Source organism: Chrysochloris asiatica, unplaced genomic scaffold (genome assembly GCF_000296735.1).
Source record: "Chrysochloris asiatica unplaced genomic scaffold, ChrAsi1.0 scaffold00050, whole genome shotgun sequence".
Taxonomy (NCBI): Eukaryota; Metazoa; Chordata; class Mammalia; order Afrosoricida; family Chrysochloridae; genus Chrysochloris; species Chrysochloris asiatica.
The window spans coordinates 14,397,159-14,417,545 of record NW_006408568.1 but is presented as its reverse complement, the minus strand read 5'-3'; the positions used below and the strand labels follow the sequence as shown (position 1 = coordinate 14,417,545).

Genomic DNA, 20,387 nt, shown 5'->3' with positions numbered 1-20,387 from the left:
TTGTTCCTGTATAGGGTGTGAGATATGGATCTTGTTTCATTCTTCTGTAAATGGATTTCGAGCTTTGCCAGCACCATTTGTTGAAGGCTTTATCTCTTTCCCATTTAATGTGTTCTGGTCCTTTGTGAAAGATCCACTGAGCATAGGTGATTGGACTTACTTCTGATTTCTCGATTCTGTTTCACTGATCCTTTGTTTTACCAGTACCAAGCTGTTTTGATCACTGTAGCTATGTAGTAGGTTTTGAGATTGGGAAATTTGGTCTTCTTTTTTTAATTAATATGAATTTATTAATTCTTTGCTTATCCAGGGTCTCTTTCCTTTCCTTTTAAAGTTAGTGATTAGTTTTCCCATCTCTTTAAAGAATGATGTTGGAGCTGGAATTGGAATTGCATTTTTTCTATAGGTTACTTTGGGTAGTGTTGACATTTTCACAATGTTAACTCCTCCTATCTACAAGTATGGTACATTCTTCCATTTTAGTATATCTCTTTTGGTTTCTTGTGGTAGTGCTTTATAGTTTTCTTTGTATAAATTTCTTGTTTCTCTGGTTAGATTTATTTCTAAGTATTTCATCTTTTGGGTGGCTATTGCAAATGGTAGTGTTTTCCTGATTTCCTTTTCAGAGTTTCCTTTATTAGTACAAAGGAATCCAGCTGATTCTTGTATATTGATCTTGTACCCTGCCACGTTGCTGAATTCTTCAATGAGTTCCAATAATTTTCTTGCTGAATTTTTGGGATTTTCTTAATAAAGGATCATATCATCTATAAATAGAGTTTTACTTTTTCTTTGTTAATTTGGATGTCTTTAATTTCTCTTTCTTGCCTTAAAGTTCTGGCTAACACTTCCAGCACAATATTGAATAGGAGTGGTAATAAAGAGCATCCTTATCTGGTTTTTGTTTGCAAGGGAAGTGGTTTTGGTTTCTCTCTGTTGAGATTGATATTGTCTGTTTGTTGGCTGTTTATTTTGTATATATGTCCTTAATTATGTTGAGACATTTCCCTTGTATTTCTATTTTGTTGAGTGTTTTTACCATGAATGGGTGTTGGATTATGTCAAATGTCTTTTCTGCATCAAGTGATATGCTCGTGTGATTTTTTTTATCCTTTGGGTTATTTATGTCATGCATTTCATTAATTGTTTTTCTAATATTGAACCATACATACATATCTGGTATGAATCCCACTTAATCATGAAGTATTATCTTTTGAATATGTTGTTAGATTCTATTTGCTCAGGTTTTGTTGAGAATTTTTGCATTGGTATGCAAGAGGGATATTGGAATATATATATGTGTATATATAGTTATGTATTATATATATATATATATATATACACACACACACACACATGTATATATTTTAGTGATGTATTTGCCTTGTTTTGGTACCAGGGCTGTTTGCTTCACAAAGTGAGTTTCTGAGCTGTCCATCCTTTTCTCTATTCTGGAATAATCTGAGTAAAATTGATGTCTGTTCTTCTCTGAATGTTTGGTAGAATTCCCCTGTAAAGCTATCTGTGTCCAGACATTTTTTTGTTGGAAGTTGTTAATGACTTGATCAACTTCTTCTTTTTTATGGGTTTTTTGATGTCCAGTTTCTTGAAAACTTCTATTTAACTTATTTAATCAATTTTTAGTTGTTTCAGGTAAAAGGATAAATCCAGTCCCTGTTACTTCATCTTGGTCTGTACTGGAAGGCTCAAATATTTTAACAGGTTTTCATTTAGATATGGAACTCAGTGCTTTCTAACTTTTTTTGAGTTTTTGAAGCCCATAGAAAATGATATGTTTTATGGAAAACTAGGGTGCATTATTAACTGTCTGTGGATGATTGTGACAGACAGCAACCAGACTAGAAATGGTGAGAAATCTAAGTTGTCCCTAAGGAGTCCTGATGGCATAGTGGGCTACGTGATGGTTTGCTGACTGCAAGGTCAGGAGTTTGAATCCATCAGGTGCGCCACAGGAGAAAGATGAGACTTTCCACTCCCGTAAAGATTAACAGTATCCAAAGACCTATACAGGGTTTCTATGAGTCAGAACCAACTCAACAGCACACAAGCACAGCTACCACCAGAGTGCATTAATAATTCATCTATGGATGATTGTGGGAGACAGCAACCAGACTAGGAATTATGATCATTCTAGGCTGTTATCTAAGTAGCCCTGATGGTATAATGGGTTATACGTTAGGCTGCTGACTGCAAGATCAGAAGTTTAAATCCACCAGAACTGACAACACTTAACAACAACAAAAATCTTACCAAAGAAGTAACACCTCAAATGGCCCCACAAATGCCCCCCTTAATAAGAGCAAATTGCAAAACACCTCGAACAAACAAAGAGATCAATAGAACAAAGCAGGTAATAATAGAGGACTGATAACAACGAAGTAGCATTTTGACTCATTCAATAAAGTCAAATGTTTCTTGTCAGCGATAAGTAATTGTTATTGAATGCAACAGCAAATATATAAAGGCATTTATTGAGGAAGGAAGACGAAAAAAGAGTTTAAAGGGCTGGCTTACTCTCTGTGCCATAACCTTCTCCTCGAGTTTAATGAGCTTCTGCCACAAGTTCTCTTAAATTTTGTGTTTGTCATGGCAACAACCACCCTTTTAACACAGCTCACCAAAGGCATAATGAATTGACCTTTCTAAGTTAGACTTGTAATTTTGCGTTGGAATAATTGCAAGAACAAAGAGACTTCATCTTGTCTGCTGACTTTTAGTACTAGCTATTTGTCCCATTCGTTTCGTTCTGTTGTGCATAGGGTCACTGTGAGTTGGTACCTACTCGATGGCACCTAACAATAACAACAACAATGAGAATGGTAGCTTTTCAGTATATCATTTGTGTTATAATATCTCTCTCAAGCTACCAAGATGAGAGATATCTTACTCTATTTAGGTTTACTCACATTAACCTAAGGAGATCTGGAAGTGTAGTAGTTACTAATCGGTCTGTGAACCACAAGGTTGAACCACAAGGCAGTTAGAAACTACCAGCTGTTACATGGGAGAAAGATGAGGCTTTCTGCTCCCGTTAAGATTTACAGCCTTGGAAACCCTGTACAGGGTCGCTATGAGTCGGAACTGACTCCACGGCACTTAACAACAACAACAACATTAACCTAAATGGAGAAGAATATGAGAAAACTGTAATAGAAAGTTCTTTCAGGAAGAGCTGAAATTAAATTTCAATGAGCTATTCCAGAAAACACATGTAAAATAAAAAGAAAAGAAATGCGCCACCTTTTGGAGAAAACAAAACAGAACACCAGAATTAACTCCTGTTTTATGAAATTTCAAGGAGCAACAAACATCTGGATTTGGGCATGTTCTTTCTTCCACAGTCCTCTTTGAACCAGCTAATAATGGATAGTGAAAAATATCCTTGGTAACTTAAAACTCTTAAATTTCCTTTCACCCTCTCTACTGCTTTAAAAATGAAAACCACAAGAGATACCATTACATATCCACCAGATTGGTAAAAGTTTAAAAGATGGAAAATATCATGTGTTGACAAGGAAGAGCAGTTGCAATAATTCTCATTTATTGTGGGTAGATCTGCAAATTGAAGCAATTGCTTTGGCAATCGTTTGACATTGATTAGTAAAGTTGAACCTGAACATACTCTACAACTCAGTCATTCCCCTTTGGGAGAAACTCTTGTGAAAGTTATTATTAGGAGAGAACAGAAGAATATAACAATATTGTTTATAACAGCAGAACATTGGAAACAACCCAAGTGTCTGTCAACATTTGAAAGGATAAGTAGTAACACAATGAATTCATAATGGCACAGTGGCTGCAGCAATGAGCTCAAACACAGGAATGGTCTTAAAGATGCCGTAGGACCAGGCTGTGTTTCCTTGTGTTGTCTATGGGATTGTTGTGAGTTGAAACCAACTTGATGGCACACAACAGGTGTTAAGTATAGAAGGTTTTTTAAATGTTTGCACCCTATTTTCTTTTTTCTTATTTCACTTCTCTTCAGCTTATCTTTGTATTGAAAAGACTGGCCTTTGAGAAGCAGGAAGGAGCTTCAAAAATTCATGGAAATTTTTTATTATTTTTTTAATCCCATTTTTCCATTGACTTTTGAAGCCCCCTTGAATCAGTCAACACACTCCTTTTCTCCTAAATAGTGAATGAACTAATCAAGCATAATAGGCATGCTGTTGGTGTTCAGTGTTGATGAGTTGGCTCTGACTCATAATAACCATGTATAGTGTTTACAAGGAGCATCTGGTGGGTTTGAACCACTGACCGTTTGGTTATGCTACACTGCCAAACCAGGAGTCCTGTAATAGGCAGTTGTTGTTGTTGTTGCTAAGCATTAAAAGCGTGGCAATGCGCCTATTCTACACTGCCACACCAAGACCCCTATAATAGGCTGTTGTCGTTTTTGTTAAGTGCCGTTGAGTCTGTTCTGACACATAGCAACTCTGTAAGGGTTACCAAGGATCAGCTAATGGGTTTGAATTTCTAACCTTGTGGTTCGCAATCCAGTGCCTATAGCACCACACCAGGAGTTCCATATAATAGGTGTGTTTCTTCAAATATCGACTATTCCCCCTATCTATTACTTTTTGTTAGATCCTCAGAGACATCCTCCATATTGAAGGGGGAAATGTTGGGATTTGTTTTGAAATCAAACCTCCCTCTCTCTCTCCTTTTTTTTATTTCTTCAAGGAATAGATGGAGAGTGCTGGGAGTTCTGGTGTGGTGCTGTAGGGTAAGGAATCGACTACAATGTCAGTTTGAATCACAAGGTAGGCAGTTCAAACTCACCAGACGTACCTCAGAACCCTCATACAGGGTTGTTATGAACTGGGACCAACTCGACAGCACTTAACAACAACAACAACAACGACAACAACAACAAGAGCAACAACTGGAAGGAGCATTAGAAGGCAAGGGAAGCAGTATTATGTTGGTCTATTAAAAAATCTGAGTGGTCTAGAATGGTAGTATTTGGAAACCCAAGATTTAACTATCAGCTCATTGTTTGGGGAATGTAAAGTTAAAAGTTTACACATCCTATTGACCAACTTGGACAACTTAGCTCACTTATTAAAGAAAGGCTAATTTGCTTACAAGGAAGTGTACACCACTTGGTTTTCCAAGTTTACCGTCTTTCATAAATTTGTCCAGAGTGTCTGAATAACTTCTTTACCAATGGTGAGTTACCTGGTTGCTCCAATCTAATTTTAGAACCAGAATTATGGAAATGGCAAAAGGTATTTCTTTTACCACACTGATACTAAGTCCTGACTCAAAATGTCAAGATTGGTCATAAATTGGCCTATTGTCATCATTGTAATTACTGGACTGGTAACCACAAGGTCAGTTGTTCAAACCCACCAGCCGCCCTTAGAAATCCTATATAAGGTTGCTATGAGTCAAAATCGACTCAAGTGCACACAACAAACAATCTATCCATGCTTTTGGGTTTCCCCACACCTTTCCTTACTTCTTTTCATGCCTGTCAACATCACGCATGTACACATAAACATATACGTATACATACAGACTCTCACATAATCACATATTCATAGACAAAAAGTCCTCTCTGGTAACATAGCCAATGAATTGTTTCTAAGTCTAAGAAACAGAGAGGTGGTGACTGAGCTGGGTTTCACCAGGAGGCAACTGACCTAGCTTTACTGAATAGTCCTCACACCCACAAATCCCTGAATCTATAGTGTTTTTGGTTTTAGATAAACTGGTTTTTTTTATATATAGATAAACTAGTGGACATGACAGTCAGTAGTTGAGTGGTTAAAGAGAAACTGACAAATTCCAAAACATAGGGGACAACAAGGAAATGGGGAGGGACAGCTATTGTTGTATTCTGTGTGTTTCTATAATGACATCAAATCCCATATAATATAAATCACAATATGTTTTCTAAATAAATATGCATAAGCACTAAAAATGTGCACTTAGAATAGAAATATGTGTACCTTCGTTTGACTCTCTACAGATTTTGCTTTTATTGCTTGTTGTTGTTGTTGTTATGTGCCGTGGAGTCGGTTTTGACTCATAGTGACCCTGTACAGGGTTTCCGAGGCTGTAAATCTTTACGGGAGCAGAAAGCCTCATCTTTCTCCTGCGGAACAGCTGGTAGTTTCGAACTGCTGACCTTGCGGTTCGCAGCCCGATTCGTAACCACTACGCTACCAGAGCTCCTTGCTGTTATTGCTAGGTACTGTCAAATTGATTGCAACTCATAGCAACTCTATGTACAACAGAAAGAAATACTGCTCAGTCCTGAACCATCCTCATAATTGGTAGGTTGAGCCCATTGCTGCTTCCACAGTGCCAGTCCATCTCATTGGGGATCTTCCTCTTTTTCATTGATCCTCCACTTTATCAAGCAGGATATTCTTCTCCAGGGGATTGTCCCACCTGATTCCTCCTATTGTATCATTAGTTACCTGTAAGCCATCTGAAATTTTCTGAACTTAAACGTAAGGAGCTCTGGTAGCGTAGTCGTTACGAATCGGGCTGCAAACCTTAAGGTCAGCGGTTCGAAACTACCAGCTGCTCCGCGGGAGAAAGATGAGGCTTTCTACTCCCGTAAAGATTTACATCCTCGGAAACCCTATACCGGGTCGCTATGGGTCGGAACCGACTCGATGGCACATAACAACAACAACAACAAACGTAAAGAATGTTAAAACCATAGACAGCCTATAAAGTCGATTTGACCCAGCATGTTGTGGCACAAGAAAACTTTACATAAATATATACATCCTCTTTAATTTCTAATCTTGAAGGGAAAAAAATGCATCATTCAGCTACTCTCAGTCCTACAGAAAAGACTAGCATACTAGAATTTAACATCAGACTGGCTCTTGTCAAGGTGACAAATTCACATATAAACCCTAAATGTCTGATAACTCACTGAGAGGAGGCAGAGATGTAACTGACCACCAACCACCAAACTTAGGACCCTAGCTAAAAGGGGCCTTTGCCAAGTTAGGCTCTGCTAAGTTCAAGCCTTTCCCCCAAATCTGTTCTTAAATGTAAAACCCTAAAGTCAAAATATTTGGACTCTAACCCAAAGGAAAGAACGTAGTCATGATTTTTCAAGCTGAGGGAATGAAGAAAAAATTCAAACCTCAACTTGTGATATTGAAGGATTGGATGGGCAAAATTGCAAAGCAAGAGTATTCCAGAACATTCAATTGTGTTCATGAGGAATCTGTAGATGGACCAAGAGGCAGTTGTTCGAACAGAATATGGGAACATTGAATGGTTTTAAATTAAGAAAGGTGTGCAACAGGGTTGTATTCTTTCACCATACTTATTCAACCTGCATACTGAGCAAATAATCTGAGAAGCTGGGTTATATGAAGAAAAACATGGCATCAGGATTGGAGGAAGACTCATTAACAACCTGCGATATGCAGATGATACAAGCTCTTTCTTGCTGAAAGTGAAGAGGACTTAAAACATTGACTCATGAAGCTCAAAGAGCAAGCCTTCGGTATGGATTGCATCTCAATTTAAAGAAAACAAAAATCCTCACCACTGGACCAATAAGCAACATTTTTATCAATGGAGAAAAGATCAAAGTTGTCAAGGACTTCATTATTCTTGGATCAACTATCAACACTCACAGAAGCAGCAGTCAAGAAATCAAATGATGTATTGCATTAGGCAAATCTGCTGCACAAGACCTTTTTATAAAATGTTGAAGTGCAATGATGTCAACTTGAAGACTAAGGTGTGCCTGACCCAAGCCATGGTATTTTCAATAACCTCATACGCATGTGAAAGCTGGACAGTGAATAAGAAGACTGTAGAAGAATTGATGCTTTTGAGTTATAGTGTTAGAGGAGAATATTAAATGTGCCATGGGCTACCAAAAGAATAAGCAGATCTGTGTTAGAAGAAGTGCAGCCAGAGTGCTCCTTGGAGGCCAGGAAGGCCAAACTTCGTCTCTCATACTTCAGACATATTGTCAGAACGGACCAGTCACTGGAGAAGGATATCATGTTTGGTAAGGTGGAGGGTCAGAGGAAAAGAGGAAGACCCCCAGCGAAATGGATTCGCAAAGTGGCAGCATCAAAGGACTCAAGCATGGCAATGATAGTGAGGTTAGCCCAGGATTGGGCAGTGTTTCGTTCTGCTGTGCATAAGGTCACTATGAGTTGGTACTGACTTGGTGGCAACTAACAACAACATGGGCAAAATACTGAATGATCGAGACAGCATCAAAAGAAGATGGAAGGAATACACAGAGTCACTGTACCAAAAAGAAATGTTCAATGCTCAACCATTTCAAAAGGTAGCATATGATTAAGAGCCAATGATCCTGAAGGAAGAAGTGCAAGGTGCATTGAAGGCATTGGCAAAGAACAAGGCACTGGGAATTGATGGAATACAAATTGAAATCTTTCAACAAACTGATGAGGCACTGGAGGCAGTCACTCATCTATGCCAAGAAATTTGAAAGACAACTATTTGGCCAACTGACTGGAAGAGATCCATATTTGTGTCCATTCAAAAGAAAGGTGACCCAACGGAATGCATAAAGCATTGGACAATAACATTAACATCCCATGCAAGTAAAGTTTTACTAAAGGTAATACAAAAATGGCTGCAACCATACATTGTCAGAGAACTTCCAGAGGTTCAAGTCAAATTCAGAAGAGGATGTGGAACAAGGGATATCATGCTGACTTCAGATAGACCTTGACTAAAAACAGATAATACCAGAGAGATGTTTACCTGTGCTTTATTGACTACACAAAGACTTTCAGTTATATGGATCATGACAAGCTATGGACAAATTTGTGAAATGTGAGTATTCTGAAACACTTAATTGTGCTCATGAGGAACCTGTATATAGTCCAAGAGGAAGTTGTTTGAAAAGAACAAGAGAACACCAGATAGTTTAAAATTTGGAAAGATGTGCACTGGGGTTGTATTGTTTCATCATACTTATTCAATCTGTATGCTAAGCAAATAATTTGAGAAGCTGGATTATATGAGGAAAAACATGGCATCAGGATTAGAGGAAGACTTAGTGAAAGCAAAGACTTAAAATACTTATTGATGAAGATCAAAGAGCTTCGGTATGGATTGCACCTCAATGTAAGTAAATTAAAAAAAAATCCTTACCACTGGACCAATAAATAAAGTCTATATAAATGGAGAAAAGACTAATGTTGTCAAAGATTTCATTTTGCTTGGATCAACCATCAACACTCATGGAAGCAGCAGTCAAGAAATCAAATGACATATTGCATTGGGCAAATCTGCTGCACAAAACCCTTTTAAAGTGTTGAAGAGCAAAGATATCAGTTTGAGAACTAAGGTACATCTGACCCAAGCCATGGTGTTTTCCATAACCTTGTATGCATGCGAAAGTTGGACAGTGATTAAGGAAGACCATAAAAGAATTGATACATTTGAATTATAGTGTTGGAGAAGGATATTGAAAGTATCATGGACTGCCAAAAGAACAAACAGATCTGTGTTGGGAGAAGTACAGCCAAAGTGCTCCTTGGAAGCCAAGATGGCCAGACTTCGTCTCTCATACTTTGGACATATTATCTGGAGGGACCAGAAACTGGAAATGGATATCATGTTTGGTAAAGTGAAGGGTTGGAGAAAAAGAGGAAGACCCCCAACAAGATGGATTAGCACAGTGGCTAAAGCAATGGGCTCAGGCATAGCAACAATTGTGAGGTTGGCACGGGACTGGACAGTGTTTTGTTCTGTTATGTGTAAGGTCACTATAAGTTGGTACTGAACCTGATGGTACCTAATAACAACAACAGCAACAACTTCTGGACTTCTGGTACGGCACTGTAGGATCAGCACTAGACGTGAACCACAAGGCCAGCAGTTCAAAACCACCAGCATCTCCTCAGAAACCCTACACAGGGTCACTGTGAGTTGGAAATGACTTGACAGCACTTGACATCAACAACAACAACCACTGAACTAACACTGTAATTATAATTTCTAATTCTTATTCTCTAGTTGCAAATGAATGTTATATGGTCTTACTTGTGTACTGCCATGATTATCTCACAACAAACTAAATTACTTTATACAGGCTCATAAACCTGAATGTCTCTCTATTAATTTTCAAAGATTAAATCCTACATGACATGCTATAATTAGAACGAGACCATTTAGAAAGATCATATGTAAAGGCATCCAGTAACTCAGGTTGTGGCCTTACAAGGGCCAGACATGGTCCTATGTCAAAATAGATTCAAAAGTAATTGGTTTGGTTTGGTTTTTAGTCTTCAGTAAATTTCAGAGCAAAAATTATTACAAGGGATACAGAGGATCATTTTATAATAATAAAGAATCATTTCAAGAGGACCTATTAATCCTAAATGTTTATGTGCCTAAGTATGAGCATCAAAACCCATGAAGTACCACCTTCACCAACATAGCAGTCACTGGCACCCCATCCTGTGTGGCCTCAGCTGGGATCGAGCACCAGGTATACCACCCCTACTTCTGGAGGTACATGAATCCTCCCTAAACCATGCTACACAAGCAGCAAACAGAGAACTGTGTTCAGATTTCCAGCATCTATTGCATCCACCAGGAGGAAGGTGGTGTGTGCCTGAGAACACATCAATATACAAATATCAATTAAATATAAATATGATGATACCACAATGTTTCTGAGAAAGCAGGCAATTTTGGCTAACACAAAAACATAAGACAGAGTTCTTCAAACAAGCAACCAAAATACAGAGTCAGAAAATATTATATAAAAAATAGCATCAGGGAAACAAACAAAATGGCAGAGAGGGTAGAAGTGCAGTGAGGATCCCCATCAACAACACTGAATATTGGACCATGCAGGCTCAGGGGATGGTCCCAGAACTCTGAACCACATATAAAGGAATATTTAGAAAGTTGGAAGACTTACAGCAAGTGAAATTTGTAGCAGTAGCAAGAAATGCAGTGCTTTCTGATCCAAGGCGTTCAGCTGCTCCCTGAGCAGCCATCTTGGGCGAGACAAAGTGGAGGAAGGATTAAAGCAGCCATGGATGCCTGACAGAACCGAGGCGATAAAGGTATGGACATTATTTTTTGTGTTTTATCTGTTCATTGGTCTCTCACTGTCTGCACATCTCCATTGTGGTGACTAGAGGGGGTGCCTGAGCGAGTGGACACCCCACCCCCACTACTGAAGGGTTCTATTATGCATGCGCACAGATCTCTTCAAAATATAAAGGGACAGTTTCCACTTAAAACCAAAAGGCAGCACAAAATGGCCACAGCCAGCCCTGAACTGTTTATTACTAGGAAAAAGGCCTGAACAGGGGTTGTGGAGTGGGGCAGGCAGACTAAAAAGGAAACAGGTCAAAAATTAAATTCTAAGTTATGTCATAACAACCAACAGTGGCATCTTGAAATTTTCAGGAAGAAGAGTGAAAAGGGAAGCCCATCTCCTGATCACATCTACTTGGAGGCAATCAGAAACCAAAGACAAGAAAAAAAAATCCTAAGACAAACTTGGGAAAAATGAAGTTACCGACAAAGAACTAATAAAACTAAACTAATTTCTTAAGAGTCAACATACACACATGTACACACATACACATGAATGCAAGAAGAAGACAACAGAAGGACATAAAACTCTGAAAGAAAAAAAAATTGCCAACCAAGAATCATGGTGATGGTGGTGGTTATGTGCCATTGAGACAGTTTTGAATCATAGTGACTCTATTTAGGGCTTCCAAAGAGTGGGTGGTGGGTTTGGACCAATGACCTTTCAGTTAACAGTCCAGTGCTTATACTACAGCACCATGCCAGGACTCCAAAACAACCTTGTGTTGTTAGGTGTTGTCGATTTGGCTTCAACCCCTAGTGAACCTATGCACAACAGAATGAAATACCACCCAGTCCTGTGCTATTCTCACAATTGTTATGCTTGAGCCTATTGTTATGGTTCCTGTGCAAATCTGTTTTGTTGATGACCCTCTATTTTAAGAAGTATGATATAATTCTCCAGGGACCCATCCCTTCTGATAACGTGTCTGAAGTATGAGAAATGAAATTTCACCATCCTGGCTTCTAAGAAGCATTCTGACTGCACTTTTTCCAATGAAGATTTGTTTGTGTTTTTTTTTTTTGCAATCCATGGTATTTTCAATATTCTTCTTCTTGCGGATCTCAATCTGTTGTCAAATCAGAGTACACAGACTTGAATAAAACTTAAAACAAGACAAAAAAAAATTCCCCCCAACGTAACTAAAATGCATCAATTCTTGTACAATCTTCCATAATCACTGTCTAACTTTCACATGCATATGAGGCTATTGAAAATACCATGGCTTGGGTCAGGTGTACCTTAATCCTCTTTGCTCTTCAACACATTAAAGAGGTCTTGTGCAGCAGATTTACCTCATGCAATACATTATTTAATCTCTTGACTGCTGCTTCCATAAAGGCTAGAGGATGTGTTTGACATCTTCAGTGTTTTCTCCATTTATCATAATGCTATTTATTAATCCAATGTAAATATTTTTATTTTCTTTGCAATGAATTGCACCTAGCTATCTTCTCCTAAACTTACAATTTACAAAAACCAATATATTTCCCTTTTTTTAAAAAAAGTTAGCTTAAGTGAGGTTTTGTTCACTTGTAAATAAAATAGTTATAGATTTTAAAACATGCAATGTTCATGATCGTTTCCTATAATCTCCCTGCCTGTCCACTTCACCTTCCACCACATTCCCTCTCTGCTCTTCTCCTCCCACCTCTTCATATCACACACACATACACACATACATATACAGATACACACTATCCAGGTTAACATACACATATATATGCATGTGCCTACACACACATGAATGCAAACATGCTGGCATGCATTCATGCACACGTACACAATGCATGCATAGATGCAGACATGAACATGTGCACATGTATGTCCATACACAGGGATGTATGTGCACACATGCAGGCATGCAAATGCACGTGTGCATGTACATCCATACACATGTATACACATGTTCCAATTGCATTTCTGTAGCTCTCCAAACACAAGACATGCTTTCTCACTCCCAGGCCCTGACTGGAAAGTCTTTGCTTTCTCACCTGAATAGTGTCCACTCCTCCTTGTTTCTGTCCATCCATCACCTTTGTGGTATGTCCCCACTTCTCCCCTTCCCTCACTTTGGCCCAGGTGATGCTCCTCTGGCCCCAGTCCACTGTGTGTTTGCCCCCACCAACACACTCAGAATTGCCTACCTAGCTGTCTGTAAACACAACAAAAGCTTTGTTTATCTTGCAATCCAATCCATAATAGACTGTCAAATATAAAATAAGGAGCACTAGTAGTCCAGTGGTCGAATTCTAGCCTTCCACGCAGGAGATCTGGGTTTAGTTTCTGGAAAACACTTCAAGGGCAGCTACTACCCACCTGTCAGTGGAAGTTTGCATGTTGCTAAGATGCTGAACAGGTTTCAGCAGAGCTTCTGGACTAAGAAAGACTAGGAAGAAAGGTCTGGCCATTGGCTTCTAAAAATCAATCAATTGAAACCGTATAGATCACAATGTTCTGACTCACAACTGATCATAAGGATGGCACAGGACAAGACAGCATTTCATTCTGCTTTGCATAGTGTCACCATGAGTAATGGATCAACTTAACAGTTTAACAACAATATAAAATAGACACTCAATGAATATTTGTAGAATGAATGGTTTGGTAAGTAAATTAAAAGATCTTTTAAAATGTGGTGCTGTAGGATGAGCACTGGACGGCTAACCACAAGGTTGGCCGTTCAAACCTACCAGCTACTCACAGAAACCCTTTGCAGGGTTCCTCCAAGTCAGAACAGACTCAATGGCACACAACAACAACAGTTAACTAATACTTCTAAGATTTTTGGATTTGTGAGATAAAGAAAATGGTGTCTATGGTTTTTAAAGTTAACTCATGGACCTTTCCAATGGGTTCCTAGAAAAGTTACTCCATATTTTGTATGTTTCTAGTGTATTAGTTGATTTCAACTTTATAATAGTCAATTTCATCAAAACAATTATTCCAGTGTCTTGTTCATTCCACTTTTTAAAAAGCCATTGTTTGCATATTAATTATAAACCAACTGTGATTAAGTCATCAAACCTAAATTAAAGATCTCTGCACTCACACAAGACTTCTTAATTTACCTTATGCTAAGTAAAAAACTGTGCATCTCTAGCAGGTAAAAGGCGTTGTTGAAAAATGACTGGAAACCTAGGCTTTTTTGGTCTGCACTCATGCTGATGAGTGAAGATCACTTCTAATGTCCCACTTCCTTAATGTCTCAGTAAACATATTATCATTAGATCTACTTAAAGATACATGTTGTTGTTTAGTGTCATCTAGTTGGTTCCAACCATAGCGACTTTGTATAAAGCTTTCCAAAGAGTAGCTGGTGGGTTTAGACTGATGACTTTGTGGTTAGAAGTCCAAGATACATATTATTTCAGTTGTTGTTAAGTGCCCTGAGTCTGTTCTGACTCATAGAGACTATATTTAGGGTTTGCAAGGATCAGCTGGTGGATTTGAATCACTGATCTTCGGGTTAATAGTCCAAAGTTTATCCTCAGCCCCAAACCAGGACTACTGGTATATGTATTAGTGTCATAGTATTTTCAATAACTTTTTTCTGATTATAAAAAAATATAGAAAGAGATTTCTGGTAAAATGACAGACTAGGCAGATGTACTACATGAACCCTCTACAACAAAGATACAAGAGACCAAATAAAACAGATGCAGATGAAAATCCTGGAGCCCTGAATTTCAGAATAAATTTAGAGAAGCAAACTGAGTGTTTGCTGGGAGGAGAAACTGAGCAGGAGCCGTGAGAGAGGGATGCTGACTGTTGAACATCTGAGGAGACAAGGCACAACCATCCTGAACCTCTGTGAACAGCTTTGGCACCAGAAGGTGGCCTGGCAGAACAGAGTCACACAGGAGACTGGAAGGGCACGATTCCTTCTTTTTCACATGTTTCCCTGGCGACCAGTGGTGTGACCAGCTCCCACCTTCATCTATCCCTAGCACAGTCCCTGATATTCAGGAGTTTGGAGCCACGTGGTTGGGAATCATGCCATTGTGAGGCAGGCTCAGATTTGGTGTACTGTTTTGGTGCCTGGATTTAGGTTGCCTTGCCTTAGGACCTATGGAACCTGAGAAGCCACCAGCATTTAACCAGTCACCCTGCCCCTCAGCTGCTCTGGGAACCTAAGAGACACTAAAACCAGCTCCATTAAGGGCCTCCACCAACTACTTCCAGATACAGTGCCCTGAACATAGATAACACTGAGGCCAGCAGGAACTCCATCTAAGGTCAGGAACTCCACTGTCATGTCCCTCTCACACCCACCTCGTGAACTCCTTGGCTGGCAGGAACCCCTCGGAGTTTTCCCCACTCTGGGTCCAACAGCTGCACTGTTTTGTTGTTTTTGTTTGGGGGTTTAGTTTTTTCCCCTTTTGTTGTTTCTTTGTTTTTGTTTGTCTATTCTTTCCCCTCCTTTTTCTTCTCTTTCCATTCCCTTGAATTTCATCCTTTCTATTTCCAATCTTCTTTTTTTCTGTTTCCCATCTCATTTTCTCTCTTCTTCTCCATCCCTCCCCCTTTCTTTACTATTCTCTGCTGTCTTTCTTTTTTCATCTTCTTTCTCGCTGGATTTTCTGTTTTTTCTTTTTATTTATTTATTTTATTTCCTCTTATTTTGTGCCTCTATAGTTCCATTTTTCCAGTCACTTTTTTCTTACTTTAATTATTCTTAAGGTGTTTTTTTTTCCCCCTTTCATTTTCTTTCTTAATTTTCTTTTCTATAGCTCCACTTCCTTGTCCCTTTTTGTCTTTATACTTATCATATTCCTTTTTTCTTGTTGCTATCTGTGTTTATTTATTTTTTCTCTTTATTATTTTATCTTTTTGTTGTTGGTTCCTTGCTTGTTTATTCTGCTTTGTTTTCTTGTGTGTGTTGAGGGGGGATTTTCTCTTTCCCACCCAACAGGAGACAGCAATTGTACCCATATAGTCCAGTGACAACTGTGGCCTGTGAGACTCCACCCACTGGGCAAGAGCCAATACCAACTCCTATCCCATCAATGATAGACAGCAGGTAGCACCATTCAAACTCACAAACAGTGAATGAAAACAGTGTACATGCTTCCATTCCATAACTATACTCACATGAGACAGTTGGTGAGAGACTAAGAGCATATCAACATACAGTCATCAACTAAAGGCAAATATGACAACTCCACAATGTCTCAAAGACAATAGACAATTTTAGCTCACACAAGGAAATAAGAGAGAATGGCTCAAACAAATGACCAAGATCCAGAGCCAAAAAGTGTTTCTGAGAAAGAAAAGGTAATTGAACTAACTGAAAAAGAATTCAAAATAATGATACTTTTGTATCTTCAGATATTGAGGAAAGCAAGAAGCACACAGAAAGAACTTTAGAAGAATTCAAGAAAACACCAGAAGAACAAACAGACAAAATAAATGCATATTTTTAAACAACACAAAACCTGCTATTAGAAATTCAGAAGATCAGTGCTAAGATTTCAGAAATGGACAACACATTGAAAGGACAAAGGAGTACATTCAAAGTAATGGAAGCCCGAATCAGGGAGTGTGAAGATAAACCACCCAATACTAGTATGCTAGAAGAACAATCAGGGAAAAAGAAAGAAAAAAATCCAAAGAAAGCCTAAGGGTTATGTGTGACACCATGAAGAACAACTTACAGATGATCAGAATTCCAGAACAGGAAGAGACAATAAAAAGCACAGAGTTATTGGAAGAAAGCTTCACTGACATCTTCAAAGATGTAAAGATAAGCACACAAGAAGCTGAACAGGTCTCAAACAGATCCTAAAAGAAAATCACTAAGACATATCATAATCAAACTTTCCAAATCCAAAGACAAGGAAAGAATCATAAGAGCAGCTTGGGAAAAATGAAAAGTTACCAACAAAGGAGAGCCAATAAGACTGGATTCTGATTTCTCAGCAGAGAACATGCAGGTAGTCATACCACGGTATGACATATATAAGACTCTTGTTGTTGTTGTTGTTAAGTGCCTTCAAGTCGGTTCCGACCCATAGTCTCTAAAAGATAAAAATTGCCAACCAAGAATCATATACCTAGCAAAGTTGTCCCTTCAATGCAATGCCAAATTCAAGGCATTTCCTGATAAACAGAAATTAAAGGAATTTGTAATTACCTGATCAACTTAACAAAAAATTCTAAGGGTGTTCTTTGGACTGAGAACCAACAATGACAGTCAACAACTTGAGATTACTATACATGCCATCACCACCCAGAACTCACTCAAGATACAGAAATATTTCAAGTAAACAAACCTACAAGACTGAAAATAGTGAGCCAGAGATATCAATGTATAATGAAGTCAACTACAAAGAAAAAAAGGGAATATTATAGATACAGAACTTCCAAATGACAAGGAAGTCAAGCAGATTTCAAGATAAAGCAGACTGCTTTAAACAGGGAAGAAAAAAATTATAAATTACAGGGTAATCCCAGGAAAATTAATACAACTGCACGTCAAAATAACAAAAGAGGAAAATCAGAAAGGTTTAGCAACATTAACACAGAGAAATGAAAGTGAAAAGAAAACCCATAAACAAAATGAACTCAGTATAGAAAATTACGCGGAATAACAAAACAAGCAACACCACACACACACACACACACACATATATACACACACACAGCAAAATGACAGCAATCAATTCATATCTATCCTAATTGTGCTGAATGTAAATGGATTAAATGCACCAGTCAAAAGACACAGAGAGTAGAATGGATAAGAAAACATGATACTTCAATATAATGTCTACAAGAGAAATTTCAAAAAGATGGAGACAATCTGGATGTCCATCAGCAGAAGAATGGTTAAAAGAAACTTTGGTACGTACAATGGAACTACGCAATGTTGAAGAATAAAGATGAATCTGCAAAACAATTCACAACATGGATGAACCTGTAGGACATTATGATGAGTGAAATTGGTCAATCACAAAAGGACAAATATCGTATATTAGTGTTGTAACAAGGTAAGAAAAGGTCTTCTTAATAAAAGAAACAATCTATAGTGGTTACAGAAGGAGGGGGAGGGAAAACCATTCATGGGCTAGAGGTAGACACATTTCAACATGGGTGACAGGGCAGGCAATATGCACCAAGAGGGAGGTTAGCAGAGGAAAGATGAAGGTATAGGGAGATGGAGGAAGGAGTGTGTAAGAATTAAAGTGAATAGAGGTAAATACAGTTAACCAGTGGTACATGGAGGAGATAGCGATCATTGTAATGAAGCAAAGTATACATGATTTGATTAATGTAAAACTGATGACCTGCTCTGTAAACCTTCACTCAATTCACAATAAAAGGATTAAACAATTTTTTCTTAATTATAAAAGCTCTCTCAGCCATGTGATCCCTCAGCCTCTGCCCTCCTCTGACAAGTATTACAACAGTCCTTTGTTGTTGTTGTTAGATGAAATTTAGTTGGTACAAAGTACTGTCCAGTCCTGGGCCAACCTCACAATTGTTGCTTGAACCCATTGATGCTGCCACTTGGCCAATCCATTTTGCTGGGGGTCTTCCTCTTTTTCTCTGACCCTCCACCTTACTAAACATGATATCCTTCTCCAGAGACTGGTCCGTCCTGACAATATGTCCGAAGTATGAGAGACAAAGTTTGGCCATCCTGGCCTCCAAGGAGCACTCTGGCTGCACTTCCTCCAGCACAGATCTGTTGGTTCTTTTGGCAGCCCATGGGACTTTCAATATTCTCTATCAACAACATAATTCAAATGCACCAATTCTTCTACAGTCTTCCTTATTCACTGTCCAGATTTCACATGCATATGAGGTTATTGAAAATATTATGGCTTAGGTCAGGCGCACATTAGTCCTCAAGCTGACATCTTTGTTCTTCAACACTTTAAAAAGGTCTTGTGCAGCAGACTTGCCTAATGCAATATGTCGTTTGAGTTCTTGAGTGCTGCTTCCACTGATAGTTGATCCAAGAAGAATGAAGTCATTGACAACTTCAATCTTTTCTCCATTGATAAGAATGTTGTTTACTGGTCCAGTGGTGAGGCTTTTTGTTTTCTTTACTTTGAGATGCAATCCATACCCAAGTCCTGTCTATAAATACCCAAAGGGCACATTCTATAAGTCAACCTCCTGCCCATAGACACTCAGCTCAGTTTATGAACCTAGAAGGTCATAACTGCTCTGTCTCTCCATACCACCCCCACTGCAGGTGCCAATTTTCCAAAAAATGCTGTAGATCCAGATGTATCTGCCAGGATGGTCTTTATAGCTGTTGAAGAGGTCAAGAAGAAACCTTGTTTAACCTTTACTGGTGATGGATGTGAAATGATACTTAATAAACTACACTGAATGCTCAGCTTTGGCTTTACAGATACAGTCCCAAAGAAGAGCCTGTGTCCGATTGAGGTCTAAGGTAATGGTTTCAAATTAGGTTGCATGTGGCTATGAAAATATGTTCTTATCTACATCAAGAATGGGTGTACTCTCAGTGCTGGGCATCTATCTGAAATGTGCCCAGGCCCAGGCAGCTATTGCAACAATTGTTCCCTTCAGCCAGCAAAACCAAAAATGATGATTCCTGAGGATTCCTTATCCAGCCTACAAGCCGTCTTGAACTATTCAATTTTCAACAGTGAAAATGACCCGCTGTGCCAGGCAAAAAAAACACCCATGTTCTCATTTGCAACATCACAACCTGCAAAAGCCTGAGTAGGACTTTGATACAGATCAATATGACATCCTGGTATCTGACTTAGGCACTCTGGTGGGATTACCTGTAAGCTCTCAGAAACTGAGTATTCTTTAAGGGTATTTTGTAATATTCTATATATGAAGCCATTAATGAAATTATTTCTTCATCAAAAGAAAGTGACTACCAAGATGATTGCCAAGAGCCTGGCCAATGTAGAATACAATATATATATGTGTGTGTGTGTGTGTGTATGTGTGTGTCCTGCTGCAGTCTAATGCACTGGACCACAGGGTCAGTTTAAACTGCAAGGATGCAGTTCAAACCCACAAGTTGCTTCTCAGAAACTCTATACTGGGCCACTATGAATCAGAACTGACTCAATGGCACATAACAAAATTAACAATAACAACTCTAGGATAAGCAATGGACTTTGAAAGCACTAGGCCTCGGAAACCATATACCGGGTCGCTTTGAGTTGAAACAGATTCAACAGCTCTTAACAACAACAAATCTTCACAAATAAACAGGTGAGAATCACTTTTGGGTCCTCTTGCAAGAATAATAAGCAGTTTGGACCTTGTTAAGAGA

The 20,387-nt window shown here is 38.6% G+C and overlaps 1 pseudogene; it reads left to right on the top strand.

Moving 5' to 3' along the window:
- LOC102833258 overlaps window positions 1-20,074 on the top strand; it is a 23,724-nt pseudogene extending 3,650 nt beyond the window's left edge.
- The last annotated feature ends 313 nt before the right edge of the window (window positions 20,075-20,387 follow it).